The sequence below is a fragment of the Tursiops truncatus genome, chromosome 4, assembly GCF_011762595.2.
Source record: "Tursiops truncatus isolate mTurTru1 chromosome 4, mTurTru1.mat.Y, whole genome shotgun sequence".
Lineage (NCBI taxonomy): Eukaryota > Metazoa > Chordata > Mammalia > Artiodactyla > Delphinidae > Tursiops > Tursiops truncatus.
Window position 1 is genome coordinate 104,569,842 of NC_047037.1, and position 17,061 is coordinate 104,586,902.

Genomic DNA, 17,061 nt, shown 5'->3' on the forward strand with positions numbered 1-17,061 from the left:
GTGCCTCCATTCTTTTTTCTGAGATCTTGGGTCATTTTTACTATAATCACTCTGCATTCTTTTTCCAGATGATTGCTTATCTCCACTTCACTTAGTTGTTCTTCTGGGGTTTTAACTTGTTCCTTTGTCTAGAACATATTCCTCTGCCATATTATCTTGTCTAACTTTCTGTGTTTTCAGTCCCATAGGCTGCAGGATTGTAGTTCCTCTTGCTCTGGTGTCTGCTCCCCTGGTGGTTGACACTGGTCTAATAGGGTTGTGCAGGCTTCCTGGTGAGAGGGACTGGTTCCTGCCCACTGGTGGGTGAACCTGGGTCTTTTCCCTGTAGTGGGCAGTGTCATGTCAAGGAGTGTATTTAGAGGTGGTTGTGGGTTCAGGACAACTTTAAGCAGCCTGTCTGTTGATGGGTGGGGCTGTATTCCTGCCCTGTTGGTTGTTTGGCCTGAGGCATCCCAGCACTGGAACCTAAGGGCTGTTGGATGGGGTCAGATCTTGGCATCAAAATGGCAGCCTCCAGGACAGCTCATGACAATGAGTACTCCCTAGTACCTCTGCCACCACTGTCCTTTTCTGCTCAGTGAGCCACAGCCACCCTAGGAGACTCTCCAAGTCCAGAAGGTTGGTCTGGAACAGGCTCCTATGAAGTCACTGCTTTTTCCCCTGGGTCTCAGTGTGCATAAGACCTTGTGTGTGCCCTCCAAGAGTGGTGTTTCTGTTTCCCCTAGTCCTATGGAATTCTTGTGATCAAGCCCCACTGGCATTCAAAGACAAATGCTCTGGGGACTCCTCTTCCCGATTCCAGACTCCTGGGGAGCCTGACATGGGGCTTAGAACTATCACTCCTGTGGGATAACCTCTGCGATATAATTATTTTCCGGTTTGTGGATTGCCTACCCTGCCCGTATGAGATTTAATTGTATTGTTAATGCGCCCCTCCTACTGTCTCACTGTGGCTTCCTTGTCTTTCGAAGTAGAATAACTTTTTTGGTAGGTTCCAGTCTTTTTCGCTAATGGTTGTTCATCAGTTTGTTGTGATTTTGGTGTTTTTGTGAGAAGAGGTGCACTCAGGTCCTTCTACTCCATCATCTTGTCCTCAGACCCCAGCCTCAATTAATGTGTGCTGACCACTTAATTTCCTTGCATCCAAATTCCATGTAATTACCTACAGTCTTTCACCATTTCATCAGGAAGAACAATTATCACCATAATCTAAAAACACTTACTACCTCCTCACAATGCCATCTCTCATGTGGGATAAAAAGCTAGTTAAATGGATACAGTTCCTGTGTTCTAAAAACATCCTCAACCTCCTTGGTCTGGCTGTACTGTATGTTTGAGTCTCTATCACATTGTCTTTTATCAGCAACTTGACCAAATATTCTTTCCTTTATTTTTAAAAAGTAAATGCTTGTTTCTCCTCAATTTCTTTCTCCTGGTAAATGTCCTAATGCATAGTTGGTTCATTTTCTTCTTGTAATAGCTTTATTCTAGGTAGATTATGCACATGGTGCCTGATGCTCTCCTCATTACACAGTGGTAGCTGCTCAATGTAACCAGAACAGTTCACTCCAAGGTGGAGAGGGAAATTGTTTCTCCTCCTTAGTAAACCACTCTGTTCTGGAAAGAGCAACGACTTTTATTTATTTGTAGATCCAGGGACTGTTTGCTCTCAGATCTCTCCCTAAACTTTCCAGTGTTTCCCTCAGTATCACAGGAGGATTGACTCCCAGCAATGGCAGGAGATTGAGGGATGAGACCAGGAGTCAGGGAGAGGCTGGGATATTTCTCCTTTTCTACTTTGAACAACATCTGTGGCAGTAGTTATATCTCCAGGGATGACTATGGCTTCTCTGTAGCCTCTATTCCTGCTATACTCCCAGCTAATGCTAGGTACCCTGGCCTCAGGCTCTCTTAATATGTGTCCTCACTTATAGGTGGAAGCAGCTTCCTGATGTTACTAATCTCTGGTTCACTTCACCATCCCCTTAGCTTTTCCATCGCTGTGAAACTAATATCCTGCATTGAATTTGCTACTTTGAGTATTCAGAGTGATTTCCATTTACCTGGTTGAAATGTGGCAGACACACTTTTGCCTATAAGGAATGGTCCTAGGAAAAAAATCCTCAAGAAATTATGTGGCATAGAGTTGCTCATATGTTAGAGCATGAATGTAGGAATGACCCCCTTGCAGGCAAAAAGGAGAATTTTAGTAATCCATGGTATGCAGTGTCAACAAATCCATTTGAAGTATCAGGGCTCTAAGAACTAAGTAATCTGCTGAACTCGTCCACTGTGGCAGCAATAATTGTTATAAATATTGTAAGGGATAGAAGAGTATATGAAATGGCATCGAAAGCCTGTAAAAAAAAGGTTAACTCAAAGTTTTGAACTTTTAGCTCAAAACTGGTAGAAAACCAGAGAACGTCATAACAGCATTTAATGGATTTTTTAATTCAATTGTAGACACAGCTGAAGATCAGAATCAAAGTCTTATGGTACAGTCTGGAGAATTTTAAAGCAAGTTGGACAGACAACTTTACCAATTTTCTTAATGAGGAAGGAATGATTCCCTTAGACGTGGGCAGAAATATTTGAGTGTTCTCAGAGGAAGCTGGAAAACCTGGGCCCCCATAATTAAATAAATCCCATAATTGAGTCCCAAAATTCACTTTCCAGTTCAAACAACTCCCTTCCTCTTTTGGAGGAAACTAACCGTCTTTCATAAAATACCCACATCATACTTCAAAAATGAGAGTCAGTTTCCAATAAGACCCAGGGGAGAATCACTAATTATCTTGGGAGAAGACAGCTTACACATCACAGAGATTGAAAGAACTTGCTCATATTTACCATTTGGAAGCTGAGAAGCATATACATGAATGGATCCTGAGCATGTTAGACTAAGGAGGTGGAATAGAAAGTTAGATAGGCTATATCATTGGATACAGGATTTAATGGAGTAACTCAGTTGGCCCTCTTGAGGAGGGCCTTGTAACCATTATGTGTACAGACTGTAAATCATCCTCTAAACATCCCCTGATATGGTATATAGTCATTTTGCCAGTGACTCTGCACTGAGAAGGGGAAAAATCCCAGACACTGACTCTGAGTTGACCTTAATCCCTGTGGACCTGAGATGCGACTATGGTTCACTGAAGCTTATGGAAGGTGTCTGGTAAATAGACTTTGGCCAAACCTCTATCTCAAAGTGGGCCTATTGAATCCATCCTTTGGTTATATTACCAGTTCCTGACTACATAGTTGGGTAAAGTAGATGAAAAAATAACATAATTGGTCCAGTCCAAAATGGCAAATTAAGAAGATCTTGAACTAACCTCTCCTACAGACACACTGAACCTATACCTGCATATAGAGCAATTCATCCTGAAGAAGAACTGAGGGTTGGTTGAACAGCTTTTGCACATTAAATGATAGAGGGACCACATAAAGAGGGACAGATGAGTCACAGACACAGTATCTATGGAAATCCCACCCCTGATGTGGCAACGTGCAGTAGGAAGGGCTATCACTGAGGGACCCATGTGCAGACTTGCCCAACCTGGGGCACAGCAAATAAAATAAAATAACATAAATAAACAAAAAAACAAAAAATAGTGGTTTAAAGGGCACCTAGTCTATGCATCAAGGATATTCATTTACTAACCTTAGAGCATCTGCTAAATGGGTGGGGAAGTGATGAGACTATCTCTGAGGTAGGAGGTACCCAAAAGCACCACGACTTTTGACATTCCCCTTCCACCTTGATAGCTCAGGTGGGAATACAATCCAGGTGTTCTAACTGACCAGCTAAGGCAGTGCCAGTGTGCCCCCAGAATCCTGAACCTCACAAGACTACAGTCATCCCCCCAAGTGACCACCAGTTTGGAATATCCTGGGCTCCCTGCCCATGCCCACTCCAACTCCAGCTCTCCTACTGGGGCAGCCCCATCACAGTGTGCCCCAGGATTCCATGGTCCACATGTGCCTGCTTCAGCTCTAGTCGGCCTGCCAAAACTGCCTGGTACACACAGTCTGCACAAGGGACACTCTGACACAAGCCATGCCTTCAAGATTGAGAGAGGTATCTGTTTTGTCCATATGAAAACAAACACAGAAAGTCAAACAAAATGATGAGGCAGAGGAGTATATTCCAAATGAAAGAACAAAATAAAACCCCAGGAAAAATACCTAATGTGATGGAGATAAAAAAATAATTTACCAGATATAGAGTTCACAATGGTTAAAATAGATGCTCACTGAATTTAGGAGACGAATGAAGAAACACAGTGAGAACTTCAACAAAGAGAAAACATAAGAAAGAACTAGTCAGAATATAAACACTGAAAGAAAAAATACAGTAGAGGGACTCAATAGCAGATTAGATGGTACAGAAGAATGGATCAGTGATCTGGCAGACAGAATAGTGGAAATTACCCAATCAAAATAGAAAACAAATTTCTTTTAAAATAAAGATTGTTTAAAGGACCTATGGGACAAATTTGCATTATATGGATCTCAGAAGGACAAGAGAGAGAAAGAAAGGGTAGAAAAATTATTTGAAGAAATAATGGCTGAAAAACTTCCTAACCTGGAGAAGAAAGCATATATCCAGGTCTAGGGAGCACAGAGACCCCCCAAACACAATGAACCTAAAGAGATCCACACCAAGACAAATTATAATTAAAATGTCAAAATTAAACATAAAGAGAGAATTTAAAGACAGCTAGAGAAAAACAATTAGTCACATGCAAGGGAATCCACATAAGCCTATCAGCTGATATTTCAGCAAAATATTTGCAGGCCAGAGGGAGTGGCATGATATAATTAAAGTCCTAAATGAAAAAAAAAAAAAAAACAACCAGTAATACTGTACCTAGCAAGGTTATTATTCAGAACTGAAGGAAAATAGTTTCCCAGACAGGCAAAAACTAAAGGAGTTCATCACACTGAACTGGCTTTACAAGAAATGTTAAAAGGTCTACATGAAGTAGAAAAGAAAAGGAAATTAAAGTATATAAATTCACTGAAAGTCAAACTTTAAAAACAAATGTATAAACAAACAAAATGTTAAAACACTCTTTTCAATCTGAATCACCTCATCAGGTTGTCTTAGTACAAATTATGTAGATAATTCAATATATTTTACTTAATATAATGGTGGTTTGGAGTCTCTGGTTATGTGGGAATGTCACTGATTATTCTTATTGAAGGCTAAGCATGGTGCATCATCATTTTAAACAGAATAGGAAAGTGAGGCTGAGATTACAATCATCAAATCTCAGAGGCTTCATGCAAGAAACTTCTATTTCACACTCACTGTAGAGGTTGACAAGGGACCTCTACTCCACCTAGCTTCTCTAGAACCCAGAATAAGGAAGGCTTTCTTTACATCTTGAAGCTGCAACATCTGGAACACTTAGTCTTTTCAGCTTTTACTTTTTTTTTAAATGGATTCATTTTGGAAATTAAACATGTTCCTTCTTCTGTTTATATCTAATTGGCTCAAACTATTCACATGGTCCTATCAAGCTGCGAGAACACAGAGAAATGTGGGTAAGAAATGTTTGGTGAACATTTTCTCTACCACAGCTATGAACAGTAACAGATATTTATTGATTACTTTTACTTATGTTAATCACTGAGCAAAAAGCTGAACACATATTAAGATATTAATTCTCATTTGGCCCTAGGAAGCCTATAAGCCAACCATGGAAATATTTCTTCAATAATAGTCATCCAGTTGAAATGATACAACTTCTCCAAAGGATTCCACAAATGAAGTATCCTTTCACATTTGGAAGAAAGAAAATATACAGTAAAAATTAATGAAAATACTATAGAGTATTTTTCCTATGGATAGGAACATAGTTACTTATTATTATACGTAATTTTTAAAATAAATTACAATTTTAAAATGATGAACCTGTGATTCAGAGAGCTTATATGCCTTACTAAACACATACAGCCAATAAATACTGAAACAAGGCACAATTCATCTCTGAGTCTAGAGCCCAGACTACCTGCCTTTATGGTAGAACTTAGCAGTTTTTCCTCTGCAAAAGAATACTCCAACCACCACAATCCAAGGCAATAATCATATGGTCACAGTGATAGTTCTCTGTTGATCTCCATGTCACTTTTGTGCTTTCTGTAAAAGCATTGAGATGTATCTTCCTTTGAGCAGTCAATTTTTATGATACTTTATTAGATGGGTAAGTTGATGGTGTACTATTAGTCATCATTCACCAGAGAAACAGAAGCAATAAGATATGTATGTGTGTGTATTTTCATTCATTCATTCATTCATTGTGCAAGTCCAAAATCAGCAGAGTAGCCTGGCAGGTAGGAGACCCCAGGGAAGAGCTAATGTTGTGGACGGCAGGCAGAATTTTCTCTTCTTTGGGGGATGTCATTCTTTTTTCTTGTAATACCTATTTTTATTTTAGAAAGGAGAGGAAAATTAGGCTGTGATTACAATCATCCAACCCCAGTTGCTTAATGCAAGAAACATTTATTTCAACTGATTGCATGAGACCTACCCATATTAGGCTAATCTGCTTTACTCACGGTCTACTGATTTGAATGTTAAACTTATCTAAAAACTACCTTCACAGCAATGTCTAGACTAGTGTTTGACCAAATATCTGAGTATCATGGCCTATTCAAATTGACACATAAAATCATCATCACAGATCAGAAAGCTACTGATAAAATACTTAGAAAATTATTTAAAGGAAATAATATTTTAAATTATTTTTTCTCACATATTAATGTAATCTGTACTTTTAACATAATGTTTTTAGAATAAATACATAACACTCAAATGTCTTTCCAGACTCATTTTACATTTAAATATATTTTTAAAATCTGCATAATTAAACCCAAGTCTACAGAATTTTTATTGACAATGTTGTCTTGACCCCTCCTCTTCCCAGAGAGAAGCTGTTCTCCAAGTGAAAACACTCAGTGCAACCCAGCAAGTATTCACAGAGCACCTGTTGAAAGCCAAGGAAAAGCCTTATTTTCTTCTGTATCTTCTGTGCCATTCATTTTCCCTCATATACAGACTTAGAGTCCTACAGTTTCACGTGCCTAGACCTTGATTTCCCAAAATGATTTCCCCAAAGAATGACATGCTTCTTGACATAAGGAACCATGTCTTTTCTTTGTAGGCTCTACAACACTGTTCACAAAGCCAGTACCCTAAAATATGGCTTTAATATGTTAAAAATGAAATTCCTTCTATTTCAGAGATTTTTATTTGAAGATTAATGAAATAATTACAAAAAATTGACTTATTTTTATTTTTTTATTGAAGTATAGTTGATTTACAATGTTGTGCCACTCTGCTGTACAGCAAAGTGACTCACTTATACACATATGTGCATTCTTTTTTAATACTCTTTTCCATTATGGTTTGTCATAGGATATTGAAAGTAGTTCTCTGTGCTATACATCAGGAACTTGTTGTTTATCCATTTTAATGTAATAGTTTGCATCTACCAACCCTAAACTCCCAATCCATCCCTCTCCCTCCCCAGCTCCCCCTTGGCAACCACAAGTCTGTTCTCTATGTCTATGAGTCAGTTTCTGTTTTGTAGATAAGTTCATTTGTGCCATATTTTAGATTCCACATATAAGTGATATCATATGGTATTTGTCTTACTCTTTCTGACTTACTTCACTTGGTTTGATAATCTCTAGTCGCATCCGTGTTGCTGCAAATGGCATTATTTCATTCTTTTGTATGGCCGAGTAGTATTCCATTGTACATATGTATCACATCTCCTTTATCTGTTCATCTGAAAAATTGACTTATTTTAAAAGAATGACTTATGTGTGACATATGTGTCAAAGGGACATCTCAGGAGAAATTTGGTGGAAGGAGTACAGAACTGGGCATCAGGAGAGGTGGCATCTCCTTCTGGCTCAGTGGTAAGCAAAATGAGTGGCTTAGGGCATGTCAACTCTCCCTGCACCTGAGTTCTCCACTTAGCAAAGGAGAGGCTTGGACCAGAGAACTTTAAGGTCATAGAGATTCTAAGAGTCTATAATTCTTTGAAATATTCTAGGACTTTATTTACATTTTTATTTCTCCTAAATTATCTCGGTGATGTTTTTCACACCAAGATAATCTCCTTCAAAAAATTAAAAAAAAATTTAAAATAATACCTTTAAATAGTTTTGCAATTTTTAGAAAAATTCTATAATTAATAAAGGAAATCCAGATGGCATATAATAAACAGAAACATTCTGGTGTTGTATCATCCTGTTGTAGTTGAAAGATATTTTGAAAAATAAAAGCAATTCTAATAGTTTTGAAAGGACTGACTTCCTTCAGCATTCTGGCTGACATTTCTGATTATTTTCTATGTTGTTATGATTGACAGTTTGAATAAATCTACACGAAATATTAGCAATCTAAATCCAAATAGTGTCAAAACCTCCACACTCAGAATGAGTGTCAAACTCCCAACATAATCTACAATTAGAAGACTCCTGCAAATCACAATCCTGTCTTTTTTTTTTTTTTTTTGATGTGAAATCTACAAGCATAGTAATTACCTCTTGGTAGGATACTTTTTTCTTTTTTTTCCTGAGGGGTCAAATTTAAACCATCTGCAGACAGATGGAAGGGAAAGTGGAATTAGGGCTGTTACCAAAATCTTCTGCAGCTGTCAGGATATGTCTGCGGCAATCCCAATGGTCCTAATAGGCAATGCTACATCCTGGGAGAAAGAAGCAGGGCCTCAGGGGAGAGGGACGTTCTTCTCCTGGCTGACTGTTTTGGCAAATATGAGTAAGTGATGATTGGACTCATCTTTGCAGAATACTGTTTCTATGGGCCTGGCCTGTAGATTTTACTCAAAGTCTTTGGTGTACTTTCTGGTCATCCAGCCACAGTGTGATTTCTAGTCATCCAAGGGAGAACCAACTCAGGCCCCAGGCACTTATTTCTCACAACTCCCACACCCACATTCTTCCTGTTATGATCCTCATCTGATCTCTCCTGTTTGTTTTAACTTTTGAAGAGAAAAAGAAAAAGAATGAGTATACCACAGAGCTTGGCTATTTCATGAGATAGAACAAAGCTAGCCTGTGCAGCAGGAGCAGGGGTCTTCTGGAGACACTGACACCCATTTCACATAGGGTACACCAGCCAGGCTCTTCTCAGTTTCTGGATTCTTCAGGTGACAATCATTCTAGCTTGTTGTATGTTTGTTTTTTCACTTTCTATTTATTTGTTTCATGTAAGCATAATAAACATGCTCTTGCTTGGTGTCTCATACAGCTTGCCAAAGTCAAATGGATTCTCGGAACATTAGGTCCCCATTAAAAAGGAAGGGGAAAGAAGAAAAACATACAAAAGGAATACCAGTTTACAGCAAGAATATTTGCCTAATAGCCATCATCCGTACCGTGTTTTTTGTTGATGTTTGGGTTCTTTTCCTCTTCTCTTATGAACTCTGTAGTTTTTACTAGATGGAAAAGTGATTCCATATTAAAATTTCTCACAGTGACCAAATCATCCTACTCTTATTTCTCAGACGTGTCATGTGCCTTCCAGATTCCGCAATGTGTGCTCATTACATATATCCTTTTGAGGATGCTCTGATACACTCACTTTTCTTGTCTCAATCTTACTCATTTTTTAAGACTCTTCAAACCCATTCTTTATTCTGCATGTAGCATTTATTACCTGTTGCAATTATAAGCCACACAGTAAATTTTACCTGGGTTCATAATCTTTTGGCACTTGTACACTTTCCCCATATAGACTCTTAACCTCTCCGTGACCAAGATCCGTGTTACACTTTTCAGTGTTAACAATATCTTTGAAGCACCTTAGTCAATAGGAGCTTACGAAAGGATGAGGATGATGATGGTAATAAATTGAGGTCTCATTTGGAATGGTACGTTTGGGATGGAAAAATAGTTTAAAAAAAACTTGTGGAGATAATTGCATCATGTAATACTTTCAAGATGTCAGGGTAAAAATATGTTCAAAGATAAAGTCTTGTGGGCTTAAGTTTCACCATTTATCATGACTCAATAGTATTCAAGTTTGCCTTTTATTCAAGGGCAGAACCCTTTTCCAGAAAGAGGGTGGAATGCAATGCTATTCTCAGAGCGAGAATGAAGAGAGTAGTATAACCCTTACAACTTTGAAACTTAAGACAAGGGTCATTACTGGAAATGTAGTCAGAAAGAAGATTGGAACCCAAGGATGAAAGAAAGAGGTTGGAGGAAGAACACATGTGGTTGGCCTCAAATATACTGATAGTCCAGATCAACTTCTGTACTAAAGAAGCTATAGCAGAGGGGCTAAGTATGGTCGGACTTTCTCCATGGGGTCATTTGAGTTGAGAATGAGTTTGCAATGTTGTTGGATGTCCAAGACTATCGTGGAAGTACTTCAAGTGTCAGTCAGCCTCATGACTACTAAAACTTTGAAAAAGTAATTATTAATGTGAGAGTTGTTCATATCAATATATTGACACACTGATGTGTTAGCCTTTCATCTATTCCTGGAAGGAAGGGAAACAGGGAATGGCAGATAATCAAATTTGCATTCTTTTAGTGCCTATTTGTCTTGGCACTCTTTTGAGGGCTTTGTGTATATTGACTCTCTTAATTCTTATGTTAACCTTAAGAGGTGTGTGCTGTTATTTCCCTGGTTGTTCAGAAGGAAAAACAGAGGCATAGAGAGTTTAAGCAACAGGTTCAAGCTCATACATGGCTGGTGAGTGGAAGAAATGGGATTCAAACCCAGAGAGTCTGGATCCAAGGGGAAGGTCCATAACCACCGCACTAAACTACCTCACATGTCATTGGATATTTCAAGTAGCTTTGTGCCAAGAATTGGACAAGGATGGGACAGATTCTAAGTTTACAGTTGGTAATCCGAATAGAACATTTGGAATTTGAGAGCAGTTGATGAAGGCAGGCAACTAGTACATTGGTTATTCAATGGTTTCTTTCTGGTCCTGAATGAGGGTACTTCTGCATGAACACATTTTAATACATCCTTAGAGTCCTTGCTTGATAACATGTCAGGTCCTTGGCTATCAGCAAGCTGGGTGCTGGCAGTTGTGCTTGCCCAAGAACAAGCCAGGAAGCCATAGTTTTCTCCACATCCCTGGCTTTAGCACAATTGTGATTCTGGTGCTGATAGGAGGTTCTGTCCTATAGTGTGGTTCCTTCTTCAAGTCGGAGTTGCTATGTGTTGTCAGTAAAGATGCCCTGGAGTTTGTCTGCAGTTAGTGCCACTTGGTTGACTCACAGAGTAGAATAGAGCACTGAGTGAAGGTTGAGTCACACCCCCAGTCTAACAAATTTCATACCCACAGTGTTTGTAGAAACACCACATTTCTTATGCCTATCGGATGGTGAAAATACCCACTATGTTCATGCATCACATCTTGGTATTTTGTTGAATGTTTAATACAGAACCTGAACTATTACATAACTCAAGCCAATTTATTTGGATTAAAATTTATCTCCTTAAATATTTTTCAACACTTGAAAATATTAAAAACCTAAATATTGACCACTGCAACTCCCATTACTCTCACGTTCTAAATTTATTTTCTCATTCGGCAGTTAGAGTAAGAGAATCTCTATTGCTTAACGTATGGTCAGGCCACTCATTAAGTGAAGGTTGTTCTCTTGCTCTCTGTACATCCCCTGCCCAACCACTGCCTGCCTCACCTTTATCCTACTCACGTGACTGAGCTTCCTACATCCTTGCCCCAGGCCCCAGCTAGTGATTGTTCTTATCAGAAGCAGTGAGGGACGTGCCCCTCTGATGGCTTTCTGCTGGTTTCCTGGTAACTAATGAGCCCGCCTGCCGTGCACTGTACATGGTAGGGTGTAGCTCCAGGACCTTGCTACTGATGTGTAAGCTCCCCCATCCATTAAAGGAATGATGTCTCTGTTGCTGACTCCAGGCTCTTTCTTCAGTCTTGAAGCTGGGCAAGCACAGGCCTTGCAGGCTGGCGGAGTGAAGCCCAACACTTAATTTGTTGCCTTGTGTTTCTTTCTCATTCTACCATTCGTGTATAGGAGGTCAATTTAACTTTCGTCTGAAGTGTAATTATTTTCTTTCAAATATTTCAGAGTTTGGTCCATTGACTACTAGGATGTCTCTCTCACAGCTTTTTAAATTTTTTTTAAAAACATTTTATTGACTATTACTGACATTCATCTGCCTTTTCAGTTGCCACTATTTCTCTTCCTAGAGATACTTTTCTTTAGGTTTCCTTATCATTTCCTACATCAATCACAGAAGATCTTTTACTATTTGTAAAGCAATATTAAACTAAAATAAAGGCTTATAGAACTTCCAGTTCAAGTTGTAACAGAGAGCACGTATATTTATTTCACTTTCTTTCTGAAAATTCAGTGAAATTACAACACAAATGACAAAAACAGAGCTGAGTAAAGTGAAGCTATCATCAGAACAAATATTTAGTTAACTTCTGAATAATAAAATTCAGATGGACTTATTTGAAAGATAAGTCAGATGAAGGGTACCTAAGTTTAAAGCCAATAAAGAAGAAATTATAAAATAAAAGTAAACTGCTATATATAAAAAGAGAAAAACAGTCACCAATATAAAATGTTAAAAATAGACTTGAAGAAAAAAATCTAAGAAATTACCAGAATATACACAAAAAGAGAAAGAGATGAAAAAGTAAGAAATCAGTATTAGAGATATAGATAGTTATTCTGGGAAGGACATCACTTATGAAATAGGAATTCCAGAAATGCCGAATGAAGAAAATGGAGGGTGTGGTAGATAAAACAGTGGTTCTGAAAGATGTCTATGTCTTAATTCCCAAAACTGTGAATATGTTACATTACATAGCTAAAGAGAATTTGCAAATGGGATTAAATTAAGGATCTTAAAGTGGGAAAAGTATCCTGAATTATTCAGGGAGGCCCAATGTAGTCACAGGGGTCTTTATAAGAGGAAGGTAGGAAGGTCAGAGTCAGAGAAAGTGATGACAGTGGAAGTCTGAATGATTTAAGGAAGGAGCCGTGAGCCAAGGAAGACATGTAGCCTTTAGAAGCTGGAAAAGAAAAGGAAATGGATTCTATTTTAGAGCATCCAGGACAAATGCCTCTGATGACACCTTGATTTTGGGACTTCTGATCTCCAGAACTACAGATAAAAACTTTGTGTTGGGCTTCCTTGGTGGCGCAGTGGTTGAGAGTCCGCCTGCCGATGCAGGGGACGCGGGTTCGTGCCCCGGTCCGGGAAGATCCCACATGCCGCGGAGTGGCTGGGCCCGTGAGCCATGGCCGCTGAGCCTGCGCGTCCGGAGCCTGTGCTCTGCAATGGGAGAGGCCACAACAGTGAGAGGCCCACGTACCGCAAAAAAAAAAAAACAACTTTGTGTTGTTTTAAGCCACTAAGTTTGTGCTAATTTGTTACAGAAGCAGTGGGAAACTAAGAGAGAGAGAATGAAATAATCAAAGGGAAAATAAAGTGGAATTTTCTGAGGGCATAAAAAAGAACAGTGCATTCAAGATTGAATGAAGGCTTCCCTGGTGGCGCAGTGGTTGAGAGTCCACCTGCTGATGCAGGGGACACAGGTTCGTGCCCCGGTCCGGGAAGATCCCACATGCCATGGAGCGGCTAGGCCCGTGAGCCATGGCCGATAAGCCTGCGCATCCGGAGCCTGTGCTTTGCAACGGGAGAGGCCACAGCAGTGAGAGACCCGCGTAACGCAAAAAAAAAAAAAAAAAAAAAAAAAAAAAAAAATAGATTGAATGAACCCCTCTAGTTCAAAACAACATTCAGTGGAAAAAAACAAAAAACACCACAACTAGACATATCACAAAATTTAGAACAAGAGAAGATCTTAAAAGTTGTTGGCAGGAGGACTTAAAATGAAACTTAAAGCAATACTAAACTAAACAGCCATAAACAAAGGATCGGTTTTAAGATGGGCATCATAAATATTTTTCACAAGAACCATTGGATAGAAGATGATGGAACATTCCTTCAAATAGATGTCTAGAATAAATGATTTTAAAAATTGATATCTAGCCACAAGACGACTATTAATCAAGGTGAGAAACAAAGGCATTTTGGAAATGTAAAAACTCAGATAGTTTACTACATGTAAATTCTTCCTTAAAGAAATATATAAAAGTGTACTCTGGCAAAATAAAGCCTGAATCTGGGAAAAAGGAAAGTAAGGAATTTAAGAACCCACATACCAGATTCAGGAAACTAAAGAATAGAAATTTCTGGATAACAGGTAAGTAGCAGTGTTGAAACCAAGCAAAAAAAAAATTAAAATAAGAAGTCAATGAGTTTTGAGAAAAACTTGTGTGAGAAGAAAATGAATATACTGGGGCCAATGATGTAATGAGAAAGCTGGGTGGTCTTGGAGACAAGGTAAATGCAAATTAAAACATAAAATCTTGTAAAAAGTACACTACACCCTCACAATTTTATCGGTTTTCAGTATTTCTTTGTTACTTGAACTTTTATCCTCCTATATATTTGAAGAATTCATTAAAAAAGTTATGGGTTTTGTCACATCAGGAAGCATAGATTAGTTGAAAAATCTTCTGCAAGGCAGAGGTAGCTTTGAACCCAGGCTCTGATTTCTAGTGAATATTGATTATGCTACTGTCCTTACTGAGTTTTGTTTTTATCATCTCAAAGCTGGACAATAAATTTCGATTCATACATAGGTTAAAGAATTACTTCAAGATACCACGTAAAAGCCTCTATCATGGGGACAGAAGGGAAGATGGCGGAAGAGTAAGACGCGGAGATCACCTTCCTCTCCACAGATACACCAGAAATACATCTACACGTGGAACAACTCCTGCAGAACACCTACTGAAGGCTGGCAGAAGACCTCAGACCTCCCAAAAGGCAAGAAACTCCCCACGTACCTGGGTAGGGCAAAAGGAAAAAAGAATAAACAGAGACAAAAGAATAGGGACGGCACCTGCACCAGTGGGAGGGAGCTGTGAAGGAGGAAAAGTTTCCACACACTAGGAAGCCCCTTCGCGGGCGGAGACTGCGGGAGGCGGAGGGGGGAGCTTCGAAGCCGCGGAGGAGTGCACAGCAACGGGTGCGGAGGGCAAAGCGGGGAGATTCCCGCACAGAGGATCGGTGCCGACCGGCACTCACCAGCCCGAGAGGCTTGTCTGCTCACCCGCCGGGACGGGCGGGGCTGCGAGCTGAGGCTCTGAGGCTAGGGTTTCGGTTTCGGACGGAGCGCAGGGAGAGGACTGGGGTTGGCGGCTTGAACATAGCCTGAAGGGGTTAGTGCACCACAGCTAGCCGGGAGGGAGTCCGGGGAAAAGCCTGCACCTGCCGAAGAGGCAAGAGACTTTTTCTTCCCTCTTTGTTTCCTGGTGCGTGAGGAGAGGGGTTTAAGAACGCTGCTTAAAGGAACTCCAGAGACGGGCGCGAGCCGCGGCTAAAAGCGCGAACCCCAGAGACGGGCGCGAGCCGCGGCTGAAAGCGCGGACCCCAGAGACGGGCGCGAGCCGCGGCTGAGGGCGCGGACCCCAGAGACGGGCGCGAGCCGCGGCTGAGGGCGCTGACTCCAGAGACGGGCGCAAGCCGCGGCTGGAGGCGCGGACCCCAAGGCGGGCGGGAGACGTTGGGGCTGCTGCTGCCGCCACCAAGGGGCCTGTGTGCGAGCGCAGGTCGCTCTCCACTCCCCTCTTCCGCGGAGCCTGTGCAGCCCGCCACTGCCGGGTTCCCGGGATCCGGGGACGACTTCCCCGGGAGAGCGCACGGCGGGCCTCGGGCTGGTGCAGAGTCACGCCGGACTTTGCCGCCGCAGGCCCGCCCCGCATTCCGTGCCCCTCCCTCCCCGCCGCCGGCCTCCGTACGCCAGAACCCCCGAATCAGCGGCTCCTTTAACCCCGTCCTGTCTGAGCAAAAAACAGACGCCCTCCAGCGACCTACACGCAGAGGCAGGGCCAAATCCAAAGCTGAGCCCCTGTGAGCTGTGAGAACAAAGAAGAGAAAGGGAAATCTCTCCCAGCAGCCTCAGAAGCAGCGGATTAAAGCTCCACAATCAACTTGATGTACCCTGCATCTGTGGAATACATGAATAGACAGCCAATCATCCCAAATTAAGGAGGTGGACTTTGGGAGCAAGACCTATGATTTTTCTCCCTATTCCTCTTTTTGTGAATGTGTATGTGTATGCTTCTGTGTGAGATCTTGTCTGTATAGTCTTGCTTCCACCATTTGTCCTAGGTTCTATCCGCCCATGGTTTTTTCTTAAAATTTTTTTTCTTAATAATCAATTTTAATTTTAAGAACGTTATTATACTTTACCTTCGTCCTTTCTTTCTTTCTTTCCTTCCTTCCTTCCCTCCTTTAGACAACGAATCATCCCAAATTGAGGAGGTGGTCTCTGACAGCAAGATTTATGATTTTTCCCCCTTTACCTCTTTTTGTGAGGGTGTATGTGTACGCTTCTGTGTAAGACTTTGTCTGTATAGCTTTGCTTCCAACATTTGTCCTAAGGTTCTATCCGTCCCTTTTTTTTTTCTAATTAAGAATTTTTTTAATTCAATAACTTTATTATACTCTATTTTATTTTTACTGTATCTTCTTTCTGTTTTCCCTTCTTTCCCTCCTTCCTTCCTTCCTCCCTCCCTCCTTTCGTTCCCTCTTGCCTTCTTTCCTTCCTTGCTTCTTTCTTTCTTCCTTCCTTCCTTCCTTCCTTCCCTCCTTCCTTCCCTCCTTTAGACAACGAATCATCCCAAATTGAGGAGGTGGTCTCTGACAGCAAGATTTATGATTTTTCCCCCTTTACCTCTTTTTGTGAGGGTGTATGTGTACGCTTCTGTGTAAGACTTTGTCTGTACAGCTTTGCTTCCAACATTTGTCCTAAGGTTCTATCCGTCCTTTTTTTTTTTTCTAATTAAGAATTTTTTAATTCAATAACTTTATTATACTTTATTTTATTTTTACTGTATCTTTTTTCTTTTTGTTTTCCCTTCTTTCCCTCCTTCCTTCCTCCCTCCCTCCCTCCCTCCTTTCGTTCCTTCTTGCCTTTTTTC

At 40.5% G+C, this 17,061-nt stretch overlaps 1 long non-coding RNA gene across 2 annotated transcripts in view; it reads left to right on the forward strand.

Annotated features, from left to right (window-relative positions):
- Window positions 1–17,061, forward strand: part of LOC141278491 (uncharacterized) — a 102,898-nt gene that overhangs the window by 9,737 nt on the left and 76,100 nt on the right. The window contains exon 3 of one of the 2 annotated variants that reach the window (XR_012331250.1): window positions 14,716–15,023. The exons of the other annotated variant lie outside the window; for it this stretch is intronic. This is a non-coding gene — a long non-coding RNA (uncharacterized lncRNA). Of the gene's footprint in view, window positions 1–14,715; window positions 15,024–17,061 lie in introns of those variants that run through there. 2 annotated transcript variants of the gene reach the window in all.